The sequence below is a fragment of the Perognathus longimembris genome, unplaced genomic scaffold (assembly GCF_023159225.1).
Source record: "Perognathus longimembris pacificus isolate PPM17 unplaced genomic scaffold, ASM2315922v1 HiC_scaffold_201, whole genome shotgun sequence".
NCBI classification, from domain to species: Eukaryota; Metazoa; Chordata; class Mammalia; order Rodentia; family Heteromyidae; genus Perognathus; species Perognathus longimembris.
In genome coordinates this window covers 1-9,567 of record NW_025957068.1, presented here as the reverse complement: position 1 = coordinate 9,567, position 9,567 = coordinate 1, and the positions used below count along the sequence as shown (strand labels likewise).

The 9,567-nt window shown below is 42.9% G+C and overlaps 1 pseudogene; it reads right to left on the bottom strand.

Annotated features, from left to right (window-relative positions):
* Nucleotides 1–4,689: 4,689 nt before the first annotated feature.
* LOC125344658 lies at nucleotides 4,690–8,682 on the bottom strand (annotated as a pseudogene).
* Between the last annotated feature and the right edge of the window lie 885 nt (nucleotides 8,683–9,567).

Below are 9,567 nucleotides of genomic sequence, written 5' to 3'. Positions count from 1 at the left end.
TGGCTCTCTTGTGTCACCCAGTGGAAAATGAGGTCATAACTTCCTAGCAATAGCTTAGCACTCTGGGAAACAAACTCTGTTGCTGTAATCTTGTGACATGAGCAGGAGTCTGCTCTGGATCAATTCTCCTTCAACTTCCTCTGTTGTGAGTTTGTGTTGAGCTTTATTGCTGTTGTTTCAGATATTTTGCCAGGCAGTCTTACACTGGTGAGCTGGTAGATCATAACTGGGATGAAAAACACAGCAAGAGGTAGGCCTGCCCCCCTGCAGATCTGCAGCTTAGGTGGATGTAGGAGTTTCTAAAAGATAAAAATAAAATAAAAAGCAGAGAGAAGCTCCTAGTGAGCCAAAAACGCACCTCTGCAAACAGACTGGGAGAAAGCACGGTTCCCAGACAGACTGACTAGCACCACCCAGTTACAGAGAACAACCAACTCCTACCTGAAAACCAGAGTAACTACCTGAACTAGATTAGATGGAGGGTGCAGCAGACCCACCACCTGCAAAGTATAACACACTTATGCAAACTATGAGGAATATAGAAGATGTATGAAACTAAAGGGTTTGCTGATATAAACAGAGTTGTGTCATCAGCCTCTCTGTGTCTCCTTCATCATCAATCACCTTGCCACTTGAAATCCTAATTCACGTTGCTCAAACAGGGACCAGAGGAAATCATCGGAAGGGACTTCTCGCACAGAGAAGCAAGCAGGTAAAGGGACCCAAGAAGTGTAGTAGCGGTGGTGGGGGACGGGGGTGCTGAAGTGAAGGAAATAGAAAGAGAAAAAGAATAAGAAAAAGAAAAAAGGAAGGAGATGTAAAATGAGTGCGAAACACGAGTGTTTCTGAGGGCACATAGGACCATCCTGAGGAAAAAGAGCTGTAAGATTAGTTCAAAGGGGCTAGAGGAAGTTGTACAGAATCTCTGCCCCTGGTTCCTGGAGGAGGGAACAGTGGACTTGGGGTATGGCAAAAGTTTAGCCAAGTATTAAAAAAACACAGATAAAAATTAGAGGAAAACAATGACATTTTCTGTTTGTAAAATGATTAGAAAGAGTCTGGATACTGATCACCAGATTGAAATTGTTTCTATAAAATTATTGTGTGAGAAGAACAATAAACAAACCCTCTGTGTATCAATGGCAGAGGATCAGGGCTGTCCCTCAGAGTGTGAGATTGTTATAAGTATAAAAATTCAATGTTAGTCTTTTGACACTCTCTGTAAGAAAGACAAAAACACTCCAGGGCACCGAGCCATGCCCAGACCTGTGATAAATGGGGAAGGTAAATGACCACTGCTCCTACTTCAGACTTCTCCCACCTATGTCTGCAGTTCAAAAGGCTAAATTGACTGCAACGGAGAAGAGGGAGGGTATTTCCAACTCTTTCCTGTCTTAGAAAATGAAAGCAACTGGTAGTATGGTATTTCATGTTTTAAGGAATTGAAAGAAATTACGAGTTCTACTACGAATTATGGGGCAACTGCTCCTTTCACGTTATCCTTGATTGATAGTTTGGCTCACCAGACATTGTGCCCAGAGGATTGGCAGACAATTGCTCAGGCTTGCCTCAATGGGGGATATTATTTGTTATAAACTGCTGAATGGATGGAAAGGTCTGATATGGTGGCAAAATACAATAACCGCAGCAACATATCTGTATCCTATGACATGCTGGTGGGTGCAGGTAGATATTCTGATGTTCAACAACAAATTAATTGCCCAGAAATTGCTTATGGACAAATTAATGAATGTGCAACTAAAGCTTGGAGGAAGTTTCCTACTTCTGGGGCAAGGACAGATAAGTTATTTAAGATCAGACAGGGGCTAAATGATAGTTTGTCAAGCCTTTGCCCCATGGGACAGTAGGGTTGGTGTTGAGCAGGTCCAGCTGGACTATGAAAGGCATGATTGTTTATCCAGGTGTTATTGATAATGATTACATAGGAGAAATTAAAATTATGGCTGAACATCTGGTTTCTGTTTTGTGTTGTCTTCTTTGTATGTGCTATTTGGTTTTAGTGCATTTATTGTCTTCTGCTTTCAGCTTCCCTGAGCTCTCCAAGTCAATTTCCATGTTTCTCTTTCTTTTCAACTGGCCTTCTTTGTTTTGCTTTACTCATTCTTCCTGTTGACCAGTACTGGTGCCTGCCATTGCCTACCAATTCATGTCTCTTCATCTCACATTCATGATGAAGCATGAGAGCCCAATTTCCTATATGCATTTGTATTTCCATACATTTATGACTCAAAGTACTCTACTAGTAGGAAGTGGTAGAAACTAGAAGTTTAGGCCTAACGGAAAGAATTTTGTGACTGGAGATATGCCCAAGAGGAGATTTTATGTTCTTCACTAGCCACATAGGAACACACATTTATCTCCTGTCTCTCTCTTTCTCTCTCTCTCTTTCTGTGTATATATCTCCTAATATTTTGTCCTTGAGGGCCACATGAATATCTTATCTTGACCAATGGCATCTCCATTATCCCATTAGGATGTTCTTTTTCACCACAGGCCTATAAACAGCAAGGACAATGAACCATGGCCTGGTCTATGCATCCCACTCTTCAACAACATGATTGAAGTCAGCAGCAGGACAATAATTGGTCCTATTGACCAGACAAGGAGTTTTCATTCATCATATAACCTTTCTCAGTTGGTTTTGCAGACAAATATTAAGTTATTGCATTCATGTTTGGTATTCTGAAAAGATTGAGGGGGACTATTCCAGTTATTCCAGATATGAATTCAGATAATCTGTAGACACTTACAAACTTGAAACATTGTTTCTCTCTCATGATGAAATTTCTTTGTCTTGTCTAGTGAGAATGAGGCAATAGCAGTGGCAGGCCCATGTGCAACATTTGATGGGTGTTTGGCTAACATTCTTCACTACTGTAGTTGCAAGGAATCACTAGGTTGTCACACTCATTCATACACACAAACATGCATAGTCATACACGCATCAAGAACACGGGTAATACCAGAGAGGTTTACACACCTCCATGAAAATGTGTCCTTCTGGTTGACTCTACACACTATACTGTGCTTTGACACAGAAAAATATTCTGACAGCAAAGTCAAAGACACATACAAATATCCAAAAAATCTGAAAACCAACATTTGGTACCTGAGCTCAGAATACGTCCAATGTGCTGCAGACATGGAAGCGTATTACCAAAGCACATAAATGGCACAAAAATCTTCACCATAACTTTCCATACACATCCACACTCAGAGAATAGTGAAGATTTACATAAAGTCATGTGGGAATATTTATCTCTAGTATGGGAATCTGAAATCGCTAAGATAAATGAGAGCACAATACAAGAGAAAAGACTCTGCTGCTAATTGCTATTGTTGCATTGAGGTGTACCATCTGCAAAATTGGGATAGAACGTGTGATTCTTTTAATGGCATACATGCATGGGAATATGCTTGGTTCTACAGGTTTTTGTGATGTTTTTTGATGGACATTCAGTTTATGTTGATGATCTGAAATTTCACAAGGGCACTAAGGTTAAAACCAAAAAGCAAAATTATTTATAAATTGGAATATCTCTGGGAAAATGTGTAGAAATCACTTCACAGAAAGAGAATAATGAGTGAAAGTATACAGGAAACTATCAATGTTTGAGTAATCTATACTAGGAACAAATTTAAATCACATGCTAAGCCCATGATCAAAAAAGCAAGAAAGCCAGTGAAGGAGGGCAGGGATTCCCCTTAGGTCCAGGAATTTTTGTAAGTTACGAAACAAATGCCAGAGGCCTTTATACTGTGTCCTGGGTGGTGTTAATTTTCTGTGACCATATTCAGCAGCCACTGGTATTGTAGGCAGAAAGGCAGGAGCCAATGACCACACAGAAAAACAACTGAAGCCGAATATAAAGGAGCAGTTGGAGCCCATGAACAGGACACGCAACAGAAAGAATGACAAAAAGACTATACCAATGAGCAGCCTTAGGAGACCAAGCTGGAACAATCAAGGTGTTATTTATGAAAATCCTTGAACGGAACTCAGCGAGTGAATGCCAAGCTTACGAGTGCCTAAGGATGTCTACTGATAAGGCTGGCCTACAAGTCCCCATTGCACCTGAAGCACACGGGGGCCACCATGTTGGGAATTACTGGTGTGTGGGCCCTGGATAGAACAAAATGTATACTTCAGGATGCAGGAGACAAGGAAGATGAGGTGTCTCCAAAGATCGCAAGATGACATCAGGCCATTATAACAAAAACATGGAAACAAAAACTTGTGTGGGTCTTACTGGCCCCTACCATATCCAGTATGTGTAGTGATGAAGGTTCTGTTAGCAAAGCAGATAAGGAAGAGCCACAACAAAACCTCATTAAGAGCATATATTGGATGCACATGTGTCCTATGGGGCGAATTGCAAGGACAAATAGTACGCTTAGCCAGAAGACCTAACGAATTCACACCAGTTCATCAAAGCAAGGTGGTCAAGTCTGGGGGTCACACTGCCCACTGCTAGTGTCAACTGCAATACATGAGTTCCTAAGTATGTTGGCTATAATAAACATTTAAAAATGTGTGACCAGGTTATGTCTCTGTGGCACAGTGTGACCCTAGGCTAATTTCACAGTATCCTTGTATTACCCACAGGGATAAATATGTCCAGCCATGATGTAGGAGCAGAACACACTTTGCGCCCCTGTGCAGAGCCATCACAGGAAGTCCTGGTAAGCATCTGGAGTCATAGGGGATTCATTTTCTTCCTAAGGCCAACAGAGAGTATATTAGAGATGTCTCTGTCTCTGAATAAGAGCCAAAGCTGAAGAGCAATAGAGTGGGAAGGGTACAGTTCCCAATTATCCCGCAATACTCCTGCAGACTCTCTTATAGCATCTGTGTGTAGGGAAATCTCCTTGGCCATCCTCACTGGCTTACAAAACCTCAGGGAATGAGTGAATTTTGTACAGGGTCACATCTAGAGGTTAATGCTGCATCCAAGCATGCAGGTTTTCTCAGAATAACTAGGAAAATTTTCTTTTACTTCCTTGCCAGCCTGGAAAGCAGAATATTAGGTCCATCACTCCAGGACAATGATTCTACATTTACCATTTGCCACAGTTACAAACTTCCAGAGATTAGTGATGCCTAGAGAATCAGCTCTTTGTCATGGACAACAAGTGTTTCCCCAACCACAAAGTGTGCTTTGAAAGGTCATTTGAATTGGTAGGGAATGTGATCCTACTATCACTACTTCCTTCACCTTGTAATTTGTTTCTGGTATTATTCTACAGTTTCTCCTGGGAGTATGAGAATGTAGACACCATGTACCTATAGCATTTTATACCATCGATACAATCTTCATAAGTTCTCTTGGCAGCACTCATGGAGACTGAAATTCTGATCTCGGGTCTTTCTGTAAATCACCACTAATGAGGTTGGTATTCATACCTTAACAGTTGGGGTACCGGATCTAAAGCATCCCCCTGATCTGAACACCCATCTGAGATCACCAGGGTGCCACATCACTACTAAAGTAGGGAAGAAAACAGAAAAAGGAATTAAACAGTGAGGTGGGGAAGAAGCCAGAGGTGAACATGACCAGCCTCTTGATCTCAGAAACAGGACGTATCAGGCCATATGGCAGAAAGAATAGATATGAACACAGGGACACTCTAATGTAACATGGTTGGCATGAGGAAGCATGGCCAGCGTGAGTAAGGAGACTGGTATTGGGAAAGAGACAAACACAAACCTTTATGGACTTACTCTTTATTGCCATTACACCCATACTGCCCTGTTCCCCTATCCACTCTTGCCTGTCTCACCTAGGTCATTCTTACTCCTCACAGGTATACAAGGCATTGTTTGCAGTTCTTACTTATTTCTGAAATGATAATACAAATCTTCATTGAAGATCTGTATAACTCCAGAAGCTGTTGATGCCATGAAGGAAACAGGGACAGTGCTCTCTGTAGCCCTGAAATGTTTCAGGACGTACATGTGTATTCAGACAGTAGAGAGAATGGAGAGTGGGGAGGAGGCTAAGCTTCTGGACCATACTATCCAACTATGGGAGAACCTCTACATATAACATTGAGGTGGAGCAATTGGTATAACTTCACATAAGCAATGTTGATTTTAGGTTCATGTGCAATAGGTGGAATTTGGGGCCTAGCCTGAAATGTCTCTCCAATGTCAACAACCTCCACCCTCCTTAACTACTGTCAAAAACCTTGCCAATTCTTTCCTAAAAGGGGAAAAAAGTGTGTTCTAATGCTGAGCTTCAGCTGAAGATATGTCTCCCTCCTCTCATTAAACTGTAGAGGCAGACTCTCCAACTGACTTTTAGAAACAATCATTGCAAACTCACAAACAGAACCGAGTTGTTTATTTTCCCATTCAAATCCTACATATATTTGCACAGAGTCAGAAACATATGACCGTGTGGATTTGTCCTGAATTATCAATTTACATTTTATCACCTGTCTGGCCCTCTGCATCCTGTCTTAGTACCTGAAGTGAGTTCCAGGTTTTTCTGTGTTGACCTAGCTTGTCTCCTAATTCTAAAGTAGTCCTTGTGATGAACACATGTCCCAATGAATTTAGGTAAAGTTGGATGCTCCATCATCTTCCAGTCAAAGTCCAGAATTACCCTAAGGAACACGAAAAATACATACTGATTACAAGTATATAATATAAAGTTGTTTTGATACTTCTGGATGCTGGCTAAGACACACTAAATCCCTTCTAAGTGTAGATCTTCTGAACTCAAGTCTCCAGTCCATGAGGTAAAGTCCATTCTCTATCACCCCTTCCCCCCTACCATGTCGAGGATTACACAAGAAACCTCACAAGCCATGATTTACCACAAGCAAAATTATTCAGAGACAATGGTGGAAATAAATTTGGGAGAGCCAAAACTTAGGAGATGGGAGGAGGGTAAGAAATGGGTTTACCTCTCTTGGAACTCTGAGAAGGACAGGGTAATAAAGATTCAGCTTGGCATCTATCTGAGTGTCTCTGTACATTACCCATGCTTCAGTAGAATTAGTTCAGCCTTAACCAGTTTTGCACAGCTGTCCTTCCAATTTGTTGTCTCTTCCAGAGGCCCTGGTGGAACTGCGTTTGGGCCATCCTCTTTTAGTCACAAGCCTCAAATGTACAGGTGTGAAGTTAGCATTTAGGTACCTGACAAGAAGGACAGCATGTACTAGCTACCCTCCTATATATCCTTCCTCTTTACCCTCTCTTCATGTGCTTTCATCATCTTGTAGTAAATACAATGGATTGAGCCACAGGTCTTTTCTGATGATCTGGTAAAGTAAGTAGGTAAGGTAAGTAGGTAAGGCAATTAGCTCAATGTTCATACTCAGCACTCAGCAAGCCAGTGAACCAACAAACGTCACAGATGGCTTGCTTTGGCCTTTTGTAGTACCTCAGTGATCCTGTTTGAGCCTGCAAAATTGTGGTCTGTAAACCAGTTGAAGAAGTTTGGGCTCTTGTTGTGGTTTCTGTGACTGTCAGCTTCAATTTTTTAATACTGACGCCACAGAATGGGAGTGGAATGGCACAACCTATACCCTGCAAGAAGACATGATAAGAGAATCCAAGTCCTGTTGGCCATTATCAATTCAAAACTCCAAAAAACACACTGTGAGCAAATTCTTACCAGTGATATCAATGAGGAATTCCTTAACAACCACTGCATTCTGGAAGTGTGGGTTATTTCTAAAGTAAAAGGTGATTTTGCAGGAACTCTTGGGATGCCTGAGTTCTTGTACCTACCAGAAGAAAAGGTAGAAAGCTAAAAGCCCTTTACAGGTAACCGGCAAGTTCCTGTTTGGAAGTGAGTTCTGTTCGTGACACTGTATAGCCCACCAAGATAAATGCCTTGGGTACTCACTTCCAAATTGATCATGTAGCTAAGCATGTCTTCATCTTGGTCACTGATCATTGCTGACAGCTGGGGATGGTTCACAAACTGCCTGGGTCAAGGAGCCTTCAGATGCTGTGGATGTGCTAGGTATAACCACTTGCATTGAAAGCAGCAAGTGATGTGTGAGGCTAGTGTCTTCCTAGGTACTCCAATCTCCATCTTATTCTAGGCCAAGGAATATCCTAAATAATAGGTAAGCTTAGGATTTGCAAATTGAAGACGACCTGAACTGAGCTCTGTTGTATTCTGTTCTCTGAGTGATGGGGGCCAGATTTTACAATCTCTTTGTCTAAATGTCTTCTTTCCCACCTCTTACTGACCGTGGCGTAACTCACACCCCCTTTCCCATAGCACCATTACAAAACTCTTCTCCAATTAGCAGCTATGTGGCAACTTCCTTGTGCTACTCATTGTTTCTATGACTCATTGTCCCTACAACTCCTGCCTATACCAATCTCTAGCCTAGATTATCCATAGTCCTCTTCTCTAGGACCCTAGCAGTGTGATGTTCCAGATCCTGTGCATGCAAATGCCTCATAAAAGGTCCACTACTCGAAAACACAGGCTGCAAGGCAGTAACAAGTAAGATGCCTAAGGATACAGTTTGGGCCCAGAAGCCAGGGATGCCCCGGATGTTGCTGCTTCTGGAATCCAGGAGAGTCTTTTGCCTCTTGCTCAGATTCTGTTTTAGGCGTTCATGAGCCTTGGTGGCTTGGTTATTCACTGGTCCCAGATCTAACTGAAGAGCCTGCAATTCCTTTAGTGGTGGCTGTTGAGAAATAGGTTTACCGTTGGCTAACCATTGCTTCCTCCGTGCTTGTGATACAAATTGTCTGAAAGGTGCCTCTAAATCACCCCCACCAGCTTTTTTGTCTCCTACTCAGCCATTTTATTCTCCTGCTGCACCAGCCCCACAGCCTTGCTGTCCAACAGTGGCAGCACAGCGACTCTCCAGGCTCCATGTAGTCTCCACGTGCCCTGTACCTTTCACAGGGATCCTTAGCCTGGCCCAACTGGACCTCCATGAGCAGCAGGCAGGTTCTCAGAAGGCGTTAGCAACGCAGCAGTTTGCCGTGCATTGCCTTCCCGGAGTCCTGTTCTTTCCCATTCCCGAGGGCAACCTCTCCTCTACCCGTGGGACTTGCCCACTCTCCTTCCCTTCTGCCTATTCTGCCTCCTTTTCCAGTGCCCTTGCTTCTCCCTCCCTGTGTGCTATCCCGGAAACCATCTCCCCTCCCCGTGAGCCATTGTTCTGCTTACCTCCCCTCTCTTCCACCCCACGAGCCTACTCCCCTTCTCTCTTAGCACATGCCCCCCACTCCCTGTCATCCTGGCATGGTCACGTCCCTCTTGGCCTGCTCTGCTCCCCTACCCTTACCCTGGGTGCCAAGGGCTTTCTCTTCTTGCCTGCCACGAGCTTTTGCCCCCCGTCCTCCTCTATCTCTGTAATCTTATCTGAATATATTGGAAACCGTGTATACTGGTATTGGAACTAGGAAATTGAAAGGGAATTCCAAAATTGAGAGACACAGGCTATAAAAAGTCAAACAACTACAAAAGCAATACTTGCAAAACTGTTTGGTGTAAGTGAACTGAACGCCTTATGGGGGGGCAAGGGTAAAGTGTTGGTGAAGGAGGGTATGAGGGACAAGGT